This window comes from Ranitomeya imitator, chromosome 2 (assembly GCF_032444005.1).
Source record: "Ranitomeya imitator isolate aRanImi1 chromosome 2, aRanImi1.pri, whole genome shotgun sequence".
NCBI lineage: Eukaryota > Metazoa > Chordata > Amphibia > Anura > Dendrobatidae > Ranitomeya > Ranitomeya imitator.
Genome location: NC_091283.1, coordinates 416,545,475 through 416,555,531, shown reverse-complemented (window position 1 = coordinate 416,555,531; position 10,057 = coordinate 416,545,475). Strand labels below are relative to the sequence as shown.

The 10,057-nt window shown below is 43.4% G+C and overlaps 1 non-coding gene across 1 annotated transcript; it reads right to left on the bottom strand.

The window, feature by feature from the left end:
• Positions 1 to 9,466: 9,466 nt before the first annotated feature.
• On the bottom strand, positions 9,467 to 9,549 carry TRNAL-CAG (transfer RNA leucine (anticodon CAG)). The gene has a single exon. It is a non-coding gene; the product is annotated as a tRNA-Leu (tRNA).
• Positions 9,550 to 10,057: the final 508 nt, after the last annotated feature.

The following is a 10,057-nucleotide window of genomic DNA, read 5'->3' as shown; positions in this document are numbered from 1 at the left end:
ATATCGATATTTTACTGTGTAAACCTTCTACCAGATCATTAATGTTTTAGGCTTTTTCAGGTAAGTTTTGGCAAACTCCAGCCTGGCTTTTTTATGTCTCGGGGTAAGAAGTGGGGTCTTCCTGAGTCTCCTACCATACAGTCCCTTTCCATTCAGACGCCGAAAGACAGTACGGGTTGACACTGTTGTACCATCGGACTGCAGGGCTGCTTGAACTTGTTTGGATGTTAGTCGAGGTTCTTTATCCAACATCCGCACAATCTTGCGTTGAAATCTCTTGTCAATTTTTCTTTTCCGTCCACATCTAGGGAGGTTAGCCACAGTGCCATGGGTTTTAAACTTCTTGATGACACTGCGCATGGTAGACACAGGAACATTCAGGTCTTTGGAGATGGACTTGTAGCCTTGAGATTGCTCATGCTTCCTCACAATTTGGTTTCTCAAGTCCTCAGACAGTTCTTTGGTCTTCTTTCTTTTCTCCATGCTCAATGTGGTACACACAAGGGCACAGGACAGAGGTTGAGTCAACTTTAATCCATGTCAACTGGCTGCAAGTGTGATTTAGTTATTCCAAAAACCTGTTAGGTGCCACAGGTAAGTTACAGGTGCTGTTAATTACACAAATTAGAGAAGCATCACATGATTTTTCGAACAGTGCCAATACTTTTGTCCACCCCCTTTTTTATGTTTGGTGTTTAATTATATCCAATTTGGCTTTAGGACAATTCTTTTTGTGTTTTTTTCATTTAAGACAAATTAAATGAAGACAATAATAACAAAGAATTTGTGTTTGCAATCATTTTCAGGAAGAAACTGAGTATTATCTGACAGAATTGCAGGGGTGTCAATACTTTTGGCCACAACTGTAGTTGGTTACGGCTGATTCATCGACTGCAACTTTTTAAAATAGTTGTTTAATATTTGTGCAAATGTATTCCAGTCCCCCCTAGAGTTACTTTGTGTACATCTTAAATTTTTGCGCAATTTTTGTGACATTTTAGATGAAAATATAAGGTCATAAAACAGGTCAGAGACAAAAAATAAACAGCATTTTTTATTTTGTGCAAAGTCCAAAAACCACGTGTGCCATTTTGGAGTTTGAAACATATTGCCCCAAAAAAAGTCAATGAATATCACATTTAAAAAAAAGAGATAAGTGACTTAAAAAACCATTTTACACATTGCAGAAGATTGCATTAGAAGAGAAGGATCACATGTCTTTGAATTCCCCATAATGCCTTTCAGCTATCACAACACATGGTAAAGCACAGCCAATCGGGAAGAACTATTGTAGCCTGTATAAAAACAGAAGCAGGAAATGCAGCAGCTATTTTGTAGTAAATCTGGATAGTGGGGGATAAGACAGTTCACAACTTAGCCACAGAGATAGGGAGAGAAAGCCACAAAGCATTGAATAAATTGAACGGATAGACTGTAACAACAAAGCAGTGAAGATGATTAGTGTATGAGGAAAACTGAAGAATACAGATTTATTTCATACGGAGTGAGAGATCCGAGAGTCACTGGGTATGTGAGACAGGATAGTCGCGCTGTCTGTGAGGAATGAGAGTCACACTGTTTGTGAGGCATGAGAGTCAACCTGTCAGTGAGGCATGAGAGTCACTTTGTCTGTGAGATAGGAGAGTCTTTATATCGGTGAGACAGAAAAGTCATTATCTCAGTGACGCAAGAGAATCACTGTGTCTCTGAGGCAGGAGAATCATTGTCAGTGAGACAGAAGAGTCACTATGTCAGTGAAAGTCACTGTGTCTGTGAGATAGGAGAGTCACAGTGTCTGAGGGCGGAGAATCACTTTAACTGTGAGAGAGGAGAGTCACTGTGTCTGTGAGGCAGGAGAGTCACTATGTCAGTAAGAGAGGAGAGTCACTGTGTTTGTGAGAGAGGAGAGTCACTATGTCAGTGAGACAGGAGAGTCACTGTGTCTGTGAGCCAGGAGAGTCACATGTCAGTGAGGCAGGAGAGTCACCCTGTCAGTGTGAAAGGAGAGTCACTGTGTCAGTGATGCAGGAGAGTCACTGTGTCTGTACTATGCAGCAGAAGATACTGGAGAGTCACTGTGTTAGTGATATAGGAGAGTCACTGTGTCTGTGAGGCAGGAGAGTCACTATGTCAGTAAGAGAAGAGAGTCACTGTGTCTGTGAGAGAGGAGAGTCACTGTGTCTGTGAGGCAGGAGAGTCACTATGTCAGTGAGAGAGGAGAGTCACTGTGTCTGTGAGCCAGGGGAGTCACCCTGTCAGTAAGGCAGGAGAGTCACCCTGTCAGTGTGAAAGGAGAGTCACTGTGTCAGTGAGAGAGGAGAGTCACTGCGTCTGTATTATGCAGAAGGAGATACTGGAGAGTCACTGTGTTAGTGATATAGGAGAGTCACCGTATATGTGAGCCAGGAGAGTCACTGTGTCAATGAGACAGATGAGTCACTGTGTTAGTGAGAAAGGAAAGATACTGTGTCAGTGAGGCAGGAAAGTCACTAGGTCAGTGAGGCAGGAGAGTAACTAAGTCATTGACACAGTAGAGTCATCCTGTCAGTGAGACAGGTGAGTGACTGTATCTTTGAGGCAGGAGAGTCACTATGTCTGTGAGACAGGAGAGTTACAGTCAGTAAGGCAGGCGAGACACCCTGTCATTGAGGCAGGAGAGTCATTATGTCAGTGAGAGAGGAAAGTCATTATGTCAGTGATGCAGGAGAATCATTTCGTGAAACAGGAGAATCAGTATCTCGGTAAGATACCTCATAGTTCCTCATAGTTTGTAAGCTTACGAGCAGGGCCCTCACTCCTCTTGGTATCTGTTTTGAACTGTATTTCTGTTATGCTGTAATGTCTATTGTATGTACAAGTCCCCTCTATAATTTGTAAAGCGCTGCGGAATATGTTGGCGCTATATAAATAAAAATTATTATTATTATTATTATTAAGATAGGAGAGTCACTATGTCAGTGAGACAGGACAATCACTATGTCAATGAGACAGGAGAGTCATCCTATCAGTGTGGGAGGAGAGTCACTATGTCAGTGTGTCTGTGAGACAGAAGATTCACTGTGTCTGTGAGACAGAAGAGTCAATGTATCTGTGAGATAGGAGATTCACTATGTCAGTGACACAGGAAGGTCACTAGGTCAATGAGGCAGGAGAGTAACTACTTCATTGAGACAGGAGAGTCATCCTGTCAGGGAGACAGGTCAGTAACTGTATATTTGAGGAGGGAGAGTCACTATGTCTGAGTCAGGAGAGTTACACTGTCAGTGAGGCAGGAGGGGTCATCCTGTCATTGTGGTAGTTGAGTGACTGTGTCTTTGAGATGGGAGAGTCATTGAGTTATTAATACAGAAGAGTTACTGTGTCTGTGAGGCAGGAGAGTCATTATGTGAATGATGCAGGAGAATCACTGTGTGCGGCAGGAGAGTCACTATGTCGGTAAGACAGGAGAGTCACTATGTCAGTGAGACAGGAAAGTTATCCTCTCATTGTGGAAGAAGAGTCACTGTGTCTGTGAGGCATGAGAGTAACTGTGTGAGACAGTAAAGTCGCAGACACAGTGAGGAGGGAGAGTCACTGTGTCTGTGCTATGCGGCAGGAGACACTGGATAGTCACTGTATTAGCGATAAAGGAAAGTCACTAAATATGTGAGCAAGGAGAGGCACTGAGTCAGTGAGATAGGAGAGCTACTGTGTATGTGCTGTGCACAGGAGAGTCACTGTATTAGTGAGACAGGAGAGGCACTGTGTCAGTGAGATAGGAGAGCTACTGTGTATGGGCTGTGCGCAGGAGAGTCACTGTATCAGTGAGACAGGAGAGGCACTGTGTCAGTGAGATAGGAGAGCTACTGTGTATGCGCTGTGCGCAGGAGAGTCACTGTATCAGTGAGACAGGAGAGGCACTGTGTCAGTGAGATAGGAGAGCTACTGTGTATGAGCTGTGCACAGGAGAGTCACTGTATCAGTGAGACAGGAGAGGCACTGTGTCAGTGAGATAGGAGAGCTACTGCGTATGCGCTGTGCGCAGGAGAGTCACTGTATCAGTGAGACAGGAGAGGCACTGTGTCAGTGAGAAAGGAGAGCTACTGTGTATGGGCTGTGCGCAGGAGAGTCACTGTATCGGTGAGACAGGAGAGTCACTGTGTCAGTGAGATAGGAGAGCTACTGTGTATGTGCTGTGCACAGGAGAGTCACTGTATCAGTGAGACAGGAGAGGCACTGTGTCAGTGAGATAGGAAAGCTACTGTGTATGTGCTGTGCACAGGAGAGTCACTGTATCGGTGAGATAAGAGAGGCACTGTGTATGTGCTGTGCACAGGAGAGTCACTGTATTAGTGAGACAGGAGAGGCACTGTGTCAGTGAGATAGGAGAGCTACTGTGTATGGGCTGTGCACAGGAGAGTCACTGTATCAGTGAGACAGGAGAGGCACTGTGTCAGTGAGATAGGAGAGCTACTGTGTATGCGCTGTGCGCAGGAGAGTCACTGTATCAGTGAGACAGGAGAGGCACTGTGTCAGTGAGATAGGAGAGCTACTGTGTATGAGCTGTGCACAGGAGAGTCACTGTATCAGTGAGACAGGAGAGGCACTGTGTCAGTGAGATAGGAGAGCTACTGTGTATGCGTTGTGCGCAGGAGAGTCACTGTATCAGTGAGACAGCTACTGTGTATGTGCTGTGCACAGGAGAGTTACTGTATCGGTGAGATAAGAGAGGCACTGTGTATGTGCTGTGCACAGGAGAGTCACTGTATCGGTGAGATAAGAGAGGCACTGTGTATGTGCTGTGCACAGGAGAGTCACTGTATCAGTGAGACAGGAGAGGCACTGTGTCAGTGAGATAGGAGAGGCACTGTGTCAGTGAGATAGGAAAGCTACTGTGTATGTGCTGTGCACAGGAGCGTCACTATATCGGTGAGACAGGAGAGGCACTGTGACTGTGAGGTCTGACCATGCAGAGACATTTACCTGGCAGCTGCTCCTTGCTTGATCAGTGTGGTTATAGTGCTGCTGCAGCTCAATTCCATAGTTGATGTACATGTCTCACAAGGGCGAAATGAGGCCTTACTGTACCTTTGATTCTCAGCGTATCAAACTTTCTGGCAAAATTCAGTGAAGTTGATGAATTCCAATTTCAAAGGATTGTATCCTCACTAGTGAGCACAATACGGTGAGACATAAGCACTGTAGGTTAGGGCGATGTGGCTATTGTGCAGTGTTATTATTTCCTGCTATATGGCGGTATTATTTAGGTTTTTGGAATTGTTTGCTATTCACAGCCTGTGTCTACATGTAGAAAGTCACACAGGGGTAAGACACATTTGCAATGAGGCTGGAATGCCCGCATGACAGCCCACATGTAAGCTCATGCTCTTAAATTGTCAATCCGACTCAATAAAGCACACATCCTAGGAAAAAAATTGATTGAAATGGTGAAACCATGCCATTTTTAAATACTAATACTCTACAAAGGAGACATGACTGTATGACTGCGGAACAGAGAGGGTTAACCATTAAAAACTGCTGATTCTGAGCACAGGATTTTACAGTGGCCAGGAGCATGGGTTTAGGCAAGTGAAGCAGAAAAAAATACCCTTTAAACAGGCCTGTGTTCCCGCGTAGGCCAGCAAAGGCTTGTCTGATTATATTAGGTGCTGCCAACAACAGACCTGCAGGTTAAACACCCGCACTCAGCTCTATTAATGGGAATATTTCACATTCTCCATTTTTTACTTACTTCAAACACTTGTGTTTTAATCTCCTTGGCCTCCAGCAGTAAGCGTTAATATAGAGTCTGATCCTTACATTTAAAGGGACAGTGGTTTTTTTTGCTCCTTAAAGGGGCAGATTAAAGGTGCTCATATTTCCATATAGTCTGCCCTGATTTTACAGGTTGGATGTCTCAAAGGTGTGCATCCCTCCGTATATTATATCATCGTACATCTGGGTGTCTTGTAGGAGGCATAAGTCAAAATAATCTTTGATCACTGTTGTAATAGGTGATAATTCTCCCTATCAAAGGGATGTCTAATATTGGGCATAAAGGTCTAACATTGCAAACTACATGTGTGTTGACAGCTATAATCTGGCTCCTGCCTTGTCTGTTGGAATCTGCTGTAGTCTAAAATTTACTTTCAGTCTCATCAAAGGCTAAAGGCCCCTTCACATTAAGCGACGCTGCAGCGATACCGACAACGATCCGAATCGCTGCAGCGTCGCTGTTTGGTCGCTGGAGAGCTGTCACACAGACCGCTCTCCAGCGACCAACGATGCCGGTAACCAGGGTAAACATCGGGTAACTAAGCGCAGGGCCGCGCTTAGTAACCCGATGTTTACCCTGGTTACCATGCTAAAAGTAAAAAAAAACAAACACTACATACTTACCTACCACTGTCTGTCCTCCAGCGCTGCGCTCTGCTTCTCTGCTCTCCTCCTGTACTGTCTGTGAGCCGGAAAGCAGAGCGGTGACGTCACTGCTCTGCTTTCCGGCTCACAGCCAGTACAGGAGGAGTGCAGAGCGCAGCGCTGGAGGACAGACGGCGTTAGGTAAGTATGTAGTGTTTGTTTTTTTTTACTTTTAGGATGGTAACCAGGGTAAACATCGGGTTACTAAGCGCGGCCCTGCGCTTAGTTACCCGATGTTTACCCTGGTTACCAGTGAAGACATCGCTGGATCGGTGTCACACACGCCGATCCAGCGATGTCTCCAGGGAGTCCAGCGACGAAATAAAGTTCTGGACTTTATTCAGCGACCAACGATCTCCCAGCAGGGGCCTGATCGTTGGTCGCTGTCACACATAACGATTTCATTAACGATATCGTTGCTACGTCACAAATAGCAACGATATCGTTAACAATATCGTTATGTGTGAAGGTACCTTTACAATGAGGCTTTGTGTCTCCCCCATGCTTTACACTCCATCTGGTGTCTGTAAGCACCCCCACATTTCCCCCACTTAGGCTACTTTCACACTAGCGTCGTTTGGCCTCCGTCGCAATGCGTCGTTTTGGAGAAAAAACGCATCCTGCAAATGTGCTTGCAGGATGCGTTTTTTTTCTCCATAGACTTGCATTAGCGACGCATCACCACACGTCGCATCTGTCGTGCGACGGATGCGTCATGTTTTGGCGCACCGTCGGCACAAAAAAAGTTACATGTAACTTTTTTGTGCGTCGAGTCCGCCATTTCCGACCGCGCATGCGTGGCCGGAACTCCGCCCTCTCCTCCCCAGACCTTACAATGGCGCAGTGGATGCGTTGTAAAACTGCGTCCTCTGCCCCAGTTGTTCTTTTTGTTTGAAGTTTGCGTCGGTACGTCGGGCCGACACATGGAGACGGCCCCATACCGACGCTAGTGTGAAAGTAGCCTTACTTAGGAGTTTTATAGCAGTATTATTTTAGCACTTGATAGCAATGTTATGTGGATTTTGTATGTGAGTATTATTTAAGTGTTGTATGGTGATATTATATTGTCTTTGGGAAATGATATGTTGATATTATAAGGTAGAATGTTTTGGACACTACATAACAGGGATCATGAGCATTGTACTGTATATCAGTATTATTTGGACAATAATGTGTGGATACAATATGCTAGTATTATTTGGACAGGGGATAAAGCATCATGTTGTATAGCAGTAATATTTAGGTATTTTATGACAATTATTTTAGCAATGAATAGCAATGTTATGTGGATATTGTATGACGATATTATTTGGATACTGACAATAATACGTAGATACTTTATGGTAGAACATTTTGGACATTGTATAAAAGTGTCATCTGAGCATTGTAAGGCACTATTATTATTTAAGTATTTTATGACAGTACTATTTCAGCATTAGATAGTAATAATATGTAGATATTGTATGGGAGTATTAGGTATCGTATGGGGATATTACTTGGACAATAATTTGTAGATACTATATCGGGTAGTATTATTTGGACACTACATAAAAGGTATTATGTAAATGTTGTAGGGAAGTAATATTTAGATACTTTATGGCAGTATTATTTCAGAGTTAGATAGCAATAATATGTAGATATTGTATGGGAGTATTATCTAGGTACCGTATGGAGATATTACTTGGACACTACATAAAGGTTTTTTAGATACTATATAGGGTAGTATTATTTGGACACTACATAAAGATATTATGTGAGCATTGTAGGGAGGTAATATTTAGATATTTTATGGCAGTATTATTTCCACACTAGAAAACAATAATAATATTTGGATATTATAGAGGAATAGTATTTAGGTATTGTATGGGTAGTTATTTGCACAATATGTGGATACTATTTTGAAGGGTTATTTGAACACTATGTGAAGGTATCAGATGAGCATTGTACGTCAGAATTATGCACTTTATGGCGGTATTATATGGGCATTGAATAGCAATGGTATGTGAACACTGTAACATAACATGACTGTGACGTGATGTGAGGGTAGTGATATTATACAATAATGATATTACTAATAATTGGAACATTACTTCACCGCTATGCATCTAATCAGCCAATCAGGGCTCTGCGCAGCTTCCTTGTTAAATATTTACTCCTTCGAGCGCTCCATTGTATGCAGCGTTTCATACCTGTTACCTCCATTCTTCATCTCTTTTGGGTGTTGCCCTGATTGAAACATAATCACCTGACAACCAGGAAAAGGTGCAGTCCTATCAATGACTTATGACTCTCACCCTCCTCTTTATATAAGGTGCCGTGCCCTGCCCATAGGCTGTTTCCACACATCAATAACCACTTCAGAGTGGCGGAAATCAGCGCCGATACGTTCTTATGATATTTCATTATTAGCTATTTGTTTTCTACGCCTCGGTTATGATGGATAAGAATTTCTTTATTCTATTTAATCTTGATATTAACAACTTGCTGAGGCTGATGCAACTCCTGTATGATTACGGTAAAAATAGTGACAGGCTATTTAAAGGGCAAGTCATACTAAGCTTAGAAAGCGCTCTGGGATCTCACATACGGGAGAGGTGCCTATGATAAAGGACATACTTCATACTCAACATCTTTTATTGGTGGTATCTTCCAGGAGAACGGTGGCTCCAAATTCTTCCCTAACACCCATTTTTCAGATTGCAGCCGTCTATAGTCTAGTCATGGCCAAAAGTTTTGAGACTGACAAACTTTGGTGTTCGCTGCTTCTGTGTTTTTAGATCTTTTATTATAGTAGAATTATAAATATTTCAGAAATTGTTGCCCTTTTATTGACAAACAGATCAAGTTTAGGGAAAGTCTCAATATTTACAGGGTTGTCCCTAATTTTTGACGACTTCTGTCCTACCCCCTGGCAGCTGGGTAGCCACTTCTGGGCCAAATCCTGACTGATGACCTCCCGTTCTTGTAACATAGTAACATAGTTAGTAAGGCCGAAAAAAGACATTTGTCCATCCAGTTCAGCCTATATTCCATCATAATAAATCCCCAGATCTACGTCCAAAGGTGATGTCAGAAGTGGGATTTGAACCCACGCCTCCAAGAGAGACTGCGACCTGAACGCAGCGCCTTAGACCGCTCGGCCATCCTGACTTCTTATCTTCTTGTCTAGTCAGTGACTGGAGATTATCACAATTTTTGTGTTTTTGTTTGATTTGTTTGAGGATTAACCCCAGGTTCCCAGTGGGAATGGTGGCCGTGGACCCAAAATGTCACTGTCCTGCATGCCTCACCTGCACCAACTTCCTCGGCCCTTGTGCCTACCTGGACCTTGGGCTTGGAGGATACACTTCACCTGGTGAGATTAACAAAACGAATCTGAGCAAACAGCCAAACAGTTGAAAAATTTGAACAGTTTGGCTTTTACAGGTTCTTTGTTTTGCCTGCACATGCAACTTTAATGTGGTCTTTGGTTATTAGTCAGCTGACAGAAGCTCAGGAAAAGAGACAGATAACTGAGCTAAAAACCTTCCTCTCAGAACATTCTCTCTGAAGGATTATCATTTAACTCATTCTGGAGCTGGCAATGCATGCACCCTCATAAACTGGAAAGTCGTAAAAGAGGAACACTCAGTGAGCCCCAGCCGGAATTAGTGTATTG